Source organism: Theropithecus gelada, chromosome 20, assembly GCF_003255815.1.
Source record: "Theropithecus gelada isolate Dixy chromosome 20, Tgel_1.0, whole genome shotgun sequence".
Classification (NCBI taxonomy): domain Eukaryota; kingdom Metazoa; phylum Chordata; class Mammalia; order Primates; family Cercopithecidae; genus Theropithecus; species Theropithecus gelada.
Window position 1 is genome coordinate 8593695 of NC_037688.1, and position 9749 is coordinate 8603443.

The window sequence follows — 9749 nt, forward strand, 5'->3', positions numbered from 1 at the left end:
CCCCTGTGTGTGAGCCCGAGGTGAGAGGACAGATGTCATCCTGGATGGGCCGTTACAAGGCATCAATTCTATCAGGGAGGGGCACCTTCTGTTGGCTTTCATGGGGCATCATGGTTTTCTCAGGAAGGATCTCTGTGTGACACTATTTCTGGGTGTGGGTTGCCTGTTCTCTGGCTGACCTCATGGGACCTTCCTCTTGCTCTCCTTTCTTGCAGGAAACCCTACAACTAACAGACAAGATGCCTTCAAGACATCTTGAGCCTAGCTACCTCCCGTGGCCTGTATTTGGTCCACAGGAAACTCGTGCAGTCTTGCTACAGCAAATTGAGGTGGTATAGGGTACCTGCTGCTGCCTCTCTCCTCACTTTTCCACAGAGGGCTGCCCCAGCGTGACCCCCACTTCCAGAGTTTCTCCAGGTAAGGAGCGGGTGTGAATCTCTGTACATATATGCTGTAGCAGGCATGCACTTCTCCTTGCTGTCATATTCCATGGGGTGAAAGTCGTGGTTAGCACCTGTGACTTTCTTCCTGTGGGCTCTGCTCAATGTACCAGGGGAGCTGACATGCCTGGGAATAGGAGTTGGTGGACAAATACCCCAGCTTCCTTGCCTTTATTTGGGTCACGGTGTGTGCATGATAGTCATCAATGGGTTTGAGCTCCAGTTGCCCACAGTGGTCCCTGCTCATTAATGCACACTGTACTGGCTTCCTTTCCATCCCTCTCTCATTTTCCTACTTCCCTCTCAGTACTTCCTGGAATATTTATCAAACTGCTGTGCTTGAGTCTTTAGCACGGGGTCTGATTCCAGGGGGAACCCAGCCTAAGACATGTGTCCTTAAGCTCCTAAGTATACACTCCCAGGACGGTTCTTATCTCATCTCATCCTATCCCAGTTGAGGGTGGAATGGGGCTCCCAGACTCCACAGCTCAGCAAGCCACCAGCCATGGGTGTCAGGCTGGTCCCTGAAGCCAATCTCTTGAGCAACCTCCCATGCTTGGTGGCTGCTGTGCCTTCCATGCCTTGTCCCTTTCTGTCCCTCTTCCTGAGTCACAGTGCTCTCTGCCCAGGATGACAACTCTCAAAGCTGACTACTTCCCAATACTTCTCTCAAACATTTACTCTTCTCCTTATATAGATTGGAGTGGGTGATGGGGATACTCTTAGGTCTTAGTGGGTGACCTGTTAGGATACCTCTTAAGAAGTCTGAGGGGGTGTGTCCTCCAGCTCCTCTATAGAATATAGGGCACTTATCACTTATCTTATGACAAACTTAGATCAGGGACTTAGAGAGAAAAGTCCCACTCACCAGCTTGTTTCAAAATATAGTTGATGCACATACACCTACCCAGAGACCCCACAATTCTACTCCTTCATATGCACCCAACAGAAATGTGCTCCTATGTTTACCAACAGACACATACAAGAGTGCTTATAGCAGTGCTATTGGTGATATCCCAAAACTGGAAAAAAAAATCAATGCCCATAAACAGTAAAAAAGATTATTATATTGTGATAAAATCATATGGTGGGTTACTACTCAGCAATGAGAATGCATGAACTACAACCTCATGTGAAAACATGGATGAAACTCACAAACATGGTTGAGGCAAAGAAGCCAGACACAAAGGCATACATACTGCATGATTCCACTTGTAAAGAGTTCACAGTCAAACAAAATTTACCTGTGATGCAAAAGTCAGGCTCATGCTTATCTTTAGAAGGGAGGCATTGACTGGAAGGTACCACAAGGTGAGCTTCTGGAGCGCTGACCGTGTTTCATTTCTTGACCTGGGTGATGGATGTCTGGGTGTGTTTACTTCATGCAAATTAATCCATCAATACACTCAGGATTTGTGCACCTTTATTAGGTATGGCATGCTTCAATTTCTATATTAATATATGAATACCAGGCCAGTATAAACCTACTGTGAGCATGCTAACCTGACAAGAGGAGAAAGAGGTCTTCTGAGGGAGTTGCATGAATGAGCAAGTATGTACTGTCAGGAGGCAAGAGAGTACCTCTGGGATAGGATTTCTGGAGTGTTTGATGAAAAGATCCAGAACATATAACTGAACAAATAAGAATTCATGGAATTGACATCACTTTCTTGGAACCAAGATTTAATAACCTTGCAAAGGCCTGAGGAAATGGGACAAACTCACTGCTAAAGAAGCTTCTAGAAGCCTAGAGAAGGCAATGGCCCATACTGAGATGAAGTAGAAATAGCTGAGTTTCTCCGGCAGGAGGAAAAAACCTGAGGGAAAGGGACATGCAGTATATGAGGCCAGAAGGCCCATAGAGGATATGTTCCATTAGAGGACCAAGAGGACACACCATTCACCAATAACATCAGGAGCGCACTGGTGAGAAGCACACCAGCCTCCCAAGTAACTCATTGTTGGCTCTCCTCTGCAGATTAAGGCTGCTGATAGGAGAGGCAGATGCAAAACTGGACCATTAGGAAGATAATGACTTCCTAATATAGCAGAAGCCAGAGGACTGCAATTATCACAAAGACTGGCAAGGTCAGAAGGGCTGCGATGGTGGCTTGAACTGAGAGCATGGATAACGAGCCTGGTGTCTTTAGAGGCAAAATATTCAGGCAGCCAATAAGACTGCTGCCTAACATTTACAAACAGAAGGCAAATATGGACGAACAGAGGTGGAGAACTTCTGTTTTCAGCTAAGATGGAGTAGCAAGTTTCAGATTTGCTCTTGTTCCTGAAACAACCAAAAATACGCAAAATATGTGAAACATTAGTTTTCAAGACAGGAAAATTTAGGCAATGAAGAGGAATAACCTTTCAAAAATGGGAATCAAATGAAGGGAGCCCTATGAGTGCCCCATCTTATTACCGTGAGAGATTTTCTAGATTATGGCCTAGAAAGGGGAAACTCAGGTAGACTCTCGTGTTCAGAAGGCAGAGTTAAAAGTTGGGAGAGAAAAAGGTAGAGTTTGTAGGATGGTACACTGGAGAAGAGAATGCTGCACAGATGGATAACTCTAGAGGTCTACAGAAGGATTCCTTCAAGTATTCAGAAAAGAACTGATAAATACCTATGTGTGAGGAAACTGACCAGGGCTAGGGATAGAACCCTCCAAAAGGATTATAAGGAATAGCACTCCATACTCACTGAGGGCTGGAAATAGTGCTTGTTTCCATTAGCCATAAGGGAAAATCTAAAAATTCATGAGGCATTGGGTAGAATACACAGAAAGGTCTTGACTCCCTAGTGTAGAATAATTCACTGTAGATTGGACATTGTTCTGGTTCTGCCTAATGAATCTTAAAAGCAAGACCCAGAAGGATCAAACTGTTTCTGCATAACTGAACTGTATCCAAAACAAAGCTCAAGAATACTTTTAAGAATTAAAAAATCCAGCAAACAGCAAAGTAAAATCCATAATACTTCACATTCAATAAAAAATACTAGGCATGAAAAAAAGCATTAAAATATCTCCCATAATAAGGAGAAAAATCAGGCAAATAAAATTGACCAAAACTGACACAGAAGTTAGAATTAGTAGACATGAGTTAATATTTAGTAGTCAGTATTGTATATATTTTAAAAGTTAAGTAGTGATATGCAATAGAAAAAATGATCCAAATTGAACTTCTAGGTCTCATAGTACAATATGTGAGATAAAAAATACATTGCATGAGGTAAATGCTATATTAGATACTGCAGAAGAAAAGATTAGTGACTTGAAGACAGCAGTAGAATCTACCTGAGCTGAAACACACAGAAGAAAGACAACAAGAACAAAAACAAACAGAGCATCAGTGAACTGCGGGATAACTTTATTTGACGTGTTATATGTAGAGTACTCAAAGGAGAGAAGAGAGAAGCATGGATAAAAATTTTAAAAAGTAATGGCTAAAATATTTCCCAAATTTGATAAAAACTATAAACTCACAGATTCAAGAAATTCCACAAAATTGAAGAGCAAGAAACATGAAGAAATCCGTAACAAGGCAGATTGTAATCAAACTACTCAAAACTGGCTATAAAAAGAAAATCTCTAAAGCAGCCAGAGGGGAGAAAACAAGAGTCATGGTATACACAGATAAAGATAATGGTGACAGAAGATTTCTTGTTGGAAACAATGCAAGTGGGAAGACAGTGGAGCAATAATTTTTAAAAAACCAAAGAAAAAAACATATCAACTTAGAATTCTATACCCAGAAAAAATATCTTTCAAAGCAAGGAGAAGTGGCCTGAGTTGAGAATATATAAAGATTCCTGGACAGAGGCCAATAGCCTGGCTGACTGATCAGAGTCCTGGAAGGAAAAGGATGAAAGGATTGGAGACAAGGAGGTCTGAGGTTGAGACATGTGGATGGACATATGGACGTTGGTGTGAATTCTGAAGATTTTTTTTATCACATATTAACTCTGACCAGAAACTATCCACCACAGAAGAGGCACTGAATAAGAAGACAAAATGACTCAGCCAGTTGATTTTAACCACCCTTCATCATTGGCCACCCCAGAACTGGCAGAATGGACAAATGAATAGAATAGCCATGATTGTAGAGACAAAGGTTAGTATCGGTCTAATTATGAATTTCCAGAAAGGAAAGACAATTTAGCTACTGCTGCCACTGAATATCTAACTTGCCAGCACCATGGACCAATACTGAGCCTCTAGATCTGGCACTATTCCTCAAGGAGACCACTAAGCCACTTGGTAACAAGTTGACTACATTGGGCCCCTTCTAGTCTAGAAGGACCAGTGGTTCAACCTTATAGGATAGATACCTATTACAGGTATAGTTCTGCCTTTCTGCCTGCAGAGTCTCAGCTGGTATAACTATTCAGGGATTTGTAGAATTCCTGATTCACAGACATGGAATCTCACACAATGTAGCGTCTGTCTAGGGAACCCATTTTATAGTGAAGGAGGTGTAAGGGTCTATGGGTTGTATCATGTACCATATCATCCAGAAAGAGCTGGCCTCATATAATGCTAGAATGGCCTTCCAAATGCACAAGTAAGTGCCAACTTGGAGGCAAGCCCATCAGATGCCATCTTTCAGAGTGCAATATATGCATTCTATCAGAAATCCCTGGGTCCCAGGTAGGAAGAGTACATGGACTCAGGAACCAAGGAATGGAAGCATCCCTTAACATTCCCACTGACCTTGCAGGGAACTTTATGCTTTCCATCCTCCCAACCGTGGACTCTGCTGGGATTAAAGACTTTGGTTCCCAAAGAGGATATACTCTTGCCGGGGACACAGCAAGAGTACCACTGAATTACAAAACTACCACTGCCACCAGGGTGCTTTAAATACTTTGTATCTGGGGGCTAGCAGGTAAGAGAGGAGTCACCATCATGGCAGGGATAATCGATCCTATCATCAGGAAGGGATAGGGCTGCTAGTACACAATGGGGATGAAGAGGAATATGTGTGGAACTTGGTTTTCCCTTTCCCCATTGTAACTGTAAAGGAACACATGCAGAAAGCACAACGTAAGAAATGCATGATAAGTCTGGTTGTGGCGGCTCACACCTATAATCCCGGCACTTTGAGAGGCCAAGGTGGGCTGATCACTTGAGCCCAGGAATTCAAGACCAGCCTGGGCAACATGGCAAAACCCTGTTTCTACAAAAAATACAAAAATTAGCCAGGCATGGTTCACCTGTAATCCCAGTTACTTAGGATTTGTTACTTGGATGCATCTGTAATCCCAGTTACTTGGGAGGCTGAGGTGGGAGGATGGCTTGAACCTGGGAGGCAGAGGTTGCAGTGAGCCAAGATCATGCCATTGCACTCCAGCCTGGACAAGAGAGCGAGACTCTGTGTCTCAAACAAACAGCAAACAAACAAAAAACAACAAAACAAAATGTATGATTACCAAGGACTCAGACTCCTCAGCAATGAAGGGTTGCATCACACCACCAGAGTCATCAAGACCTGGAGAAGGTGGGAGGAATTTAGGAAGGACAGTGGAAGAAGGAGAAGGTGAGTGCCATTTGTGGTCCTGAGATCAATGGGGTGATGGGGGTTGTAGCTCATCCTGCCACCTTCCGTCTTCTAAGTGTCCCCTCAGAAAGAGAGGCCCATGGGAATTAGGGAGGAATTGCTCCCCAAACATACGTGGAGAAATGGACCTGTAAAAGCAAGGGGTGGACTGTGGAGGCCATAGAGATGCCCCATGCAGCTCTCCCCTCAAGAGGACCTGGTGTGGGGAGCATAGCTGAATGGCAGCCCCTAGCAGCCACACCTTAGGATCCACCATGACATTCATGTTAAGCCCACATTTCCCCCAGGTTGCTGTTAGTGACAGAGAACATTTGGGTTCTAGGGTTGGACCATTCCTGCCTGATGTGCATCTGCTTTGTTCAGGTACTACCCACTGAATCTGACTGAGTCTTTCCCAGAACTCCTCATGAACCTGACTGAGTCTTTCTCAGAGCTCCACTGTATCTGAGACTCTCCCTACTCAATCCCTCCTTCTCTCTCTCCTTTCCCAGGTGTCAGATATGCATTTCAACCTGAAGGCTCTCCTCGTCTTGTCTTGTTCCTTCACCTTTTATCCTTCATCGACATTCTGCCTAACAATCTCTTGCACATCCACTCCTGTCTTGACATCTGCTTCTCAGAAGACCTAAATTGATACACTTTCTCTGCTCAACTCTCCTAAACACCTTCCCTTCTATATTTCTTCACTGTGGGGTTCTATTTTCCCTTTCATGGATCTGATCCTAATTAGTGATTGTTTTATATTTCCATGTGTGTGTGTGGTCCTGCTCCTTGGAAATGTGACTTTTGTGTGAACACGATGCTTTGAAGGATACCTGCATTGTCTACTGCTGTGCCTAAGGTACCTGGCACATGACAGGCATTCATAGTTCCCATGGGCCTCTCTTTCTGAGGGGACACTTAGAAGAAGGGAGGTGGCAGGATGAGCTACAACACCCATTGCCCATTGACCTCAGGACCACCAATGGTACCCATCTTCTCCGTCTTGCACTGTCTTTCCTAAATTCCTCCCAGGTCTTGATGACTTGTTGGTGGTGTGATACCTGTTAAATGAATGTTCAATAAATGGTGGGAAAATTGAGGAAGCACACATTAAACGTATAACAATGCTTTGAAAAAAACCCAAATGCTCTACTTTCCAGAAGTGCCCACTCAATGATCTGGCATTATTTCCAGCCTCGATCACCAAGACTCTCTCTGTGGCTGTTTGGAGCACGGGCCCAGGTCCCAGCACAGGGAGGCACCAGCTGGGAGGATGCTGAAGCCTCCTGGCTGCATTTCCCCAGAAGCCAGTACACATTCATAAGGTTGAGGTGATGAGCCATCCTCTCGCTGGAGTGGGCACTTTAGGAACATTACCCCTTGAAAAGCATCTCCCTGGGATAAATGCTGAACAGGGTGTTTATCTTCAGAATGCGAAATGTATGAAGTGCCGTAATTAAACCAGCAGGGGTGGGGATGGAGCGCTAGCTCCAAACAGTTTCTTTGAAGATGAAAGTCATTAGATTTCAATGAAAATCTAGGATGCAGCATCCCACTGACACAAGAATATTTAACCTACATCCTAGAGCGGGGCAAGCAATTGATAGTATGATTGATAATAACTTGATTGCAGTAATTGTGAAGGGGAATTTGAAAATGGTTAGATTAGCAGGAAGCAGGCAATGAGTCGATAGTATCTTTGTGGAGCCAAATTTTCCTAGAATGTTGAATGTTGAAGTTTCTCCATGTTTTTTTTTTTTTTTCCAGCCAGGAGAATCCTGAAATCTCTGCAAATAAGCAGTCCAGGAGCCAGAGAATTGTGGGATCTCATATAAACAAGTCATCCAGGAAAAACACAGCCAGTCTCCTTTTGGTAAACCTCCATGACTGGGGATCCCCTGCCACCTGGAAAGCAGTTCTGCCTGCCATGCATGTCATCACTGATTTTTACTGCTGCAGCAGACTCTGTCATACCTGCCCGCTTCTTCAGTGAATTGTTCAGTGCACACCACCAGCTACCTGCTGTAAGCATTCGCACTTCTCTACCTGCCTGGCAGCCTTTCTCAGCTGAACACAGGCCAGGCCAGAAGTGCCAGGGAGTTAATGTCCTTGGAAGCAGCTCTCTACCAATGACAAATGGAGCTGGTGGATAAATTCTCAGCTTCCTCCCCTCTCAGGTGGGACAGCCCTGAGATGTGCTCTATGCAATCTCCCACAAGTCCCCAGCAGGCTCAAGCTCCCACTGTCCAGCCCTGGTAACTTGCTCATCGACACCCCTGTCTTGCCTTCCCTTCCTGGCCTCACTTCCTCACTCTCTTACTGTTGCCTCCTGAGATCGCATCCAAAATAAATGACCTGCACCCAGATCTGTGTCTCACAGTCTGCCTCTAGGGGAACTCAAAGTAAGATAACTGTGGAGTGTTTTCAAGGGTGAGACGCAAACCATGGACAAGTGGTTCAGTTGGGGCACTGGCCGGTCAGAAAGGGCTACCAACTGCAGTGCCAGGCCTTACCTCCTGACCTGCCGCATCGCCGTGGGAAGGTAGGGATTCACGTGGAAGTTATCCCCTGACTTGCATCACTGCAGAGGGCTGGAAGTGCCAGAGACTGTGGTTAGGCACCGGGGGAGGCCCCCAGGGTCTCAGGGCAGTGGTAATGAACCAAGAAGCACAGAATTATTTCAATATTTTATCTGATGGAGCTATGCCAATGATTACTGTTTATCAATTCTGAATATATTTGAAATTTGTAAGAATTATTTCAATCACTTCTGGGGTCAGGGAAGTAATGGAAGTGAATGAAGCAGGCTAAATGTAAGAAAAATCAAGCAGCTGACCTGGTTTGGTGGCTTATGCCTGTATACCAGCACTTTGGGAGGCCGAGGCAGGTGGATCACTTGAGGTCAGGAGTTCGAGACCTACCTAGCCAACATGGCGAAACACCGTCTCTACTAAAAATACAAAAATCAACTGGGCATGGTCTTGGGCACCTGTAATCCCAGCTACTCAGGAGGCTGAGGCAGGAGAATCGCTTTAACCCAGGAGGTGGAGGTTGCAGTGAACCAAGATCGTTCCACTGAACTCCAGCCTGGATGACAAAGAAAGACTCTGTCAAAAAAAAAGAAGAGAAAAGAAAAGAAAAGAAAGAAAGAACGAAAGAAAGGAAAAGAAAGAAAAGAGAAAGGAAAAGAAAGAAAAGAGAAAGAAAGGAAGAAAGGAGGGAGGGAGGGAGGGAGGGAGGAAGAAAACAAGAAAGCAAGAAAGCAAAAAAGGAAAGAAAGAAAGATCATGCACTCACATGGACACATGGATGTTTATTTTTCCATTTGATTGGCAGCGGTAGAGAGGAGTCTTTCTCTTCTATGGGAAACACAGCAGCCAGCACAAGCTCGCTGGCACATGTCAGCGATGGCAGGGTGTTGGGAGACAACAGGGTGGAGACAGGAGTGTCCTGGCCTTTCTTAAAGGGGCTACCATGTCTCACTCCAATCAGTCGTTACCTTGTGGGATATGGGCCTGGTGGTGCCAGCTTTCTAAGAGACTTAGAAAGTTTGGATTCTTGGCCAGGCACGGTGGCTCATGCCTGTAATCCCAGCACTTTGGGAAGCTGAGACGGGCGGATCACGAGGTCAGGAGATTGAGACCATCCTGGCTAACAAGGTGAAACCCCGTCTCTATTGAAAATACAAAAAATTAGCTGGGCATGGTGGCGGGTGCCTATAATTTCAGCTACTTGGGAGGCTGAGGCAGGAGAATCACTTGAACCTGGGAG

General features: G+C 44.8%; 1 long non-coding RNA gene across 1 annotated transcript; it reads left to right on the forward strand.

Annotated features, from left to right (window-relative positions):
• Positions 1 to 215: 215 nt before the first annotated feature.
• Positions 216 to 8342, forward strand: LOC112614658. Its single transcript, XR_003117110.1, has 2 exons — positions 216 to 417; positions 7746 to 8342. It is a non-coding gene; the product is annotated as an uncharacterized LOC112614658 (long non-coding RNA).
• The last annotated feature ends 1407 nt before the right edge of the window (positions 8343 to 9749 follow it).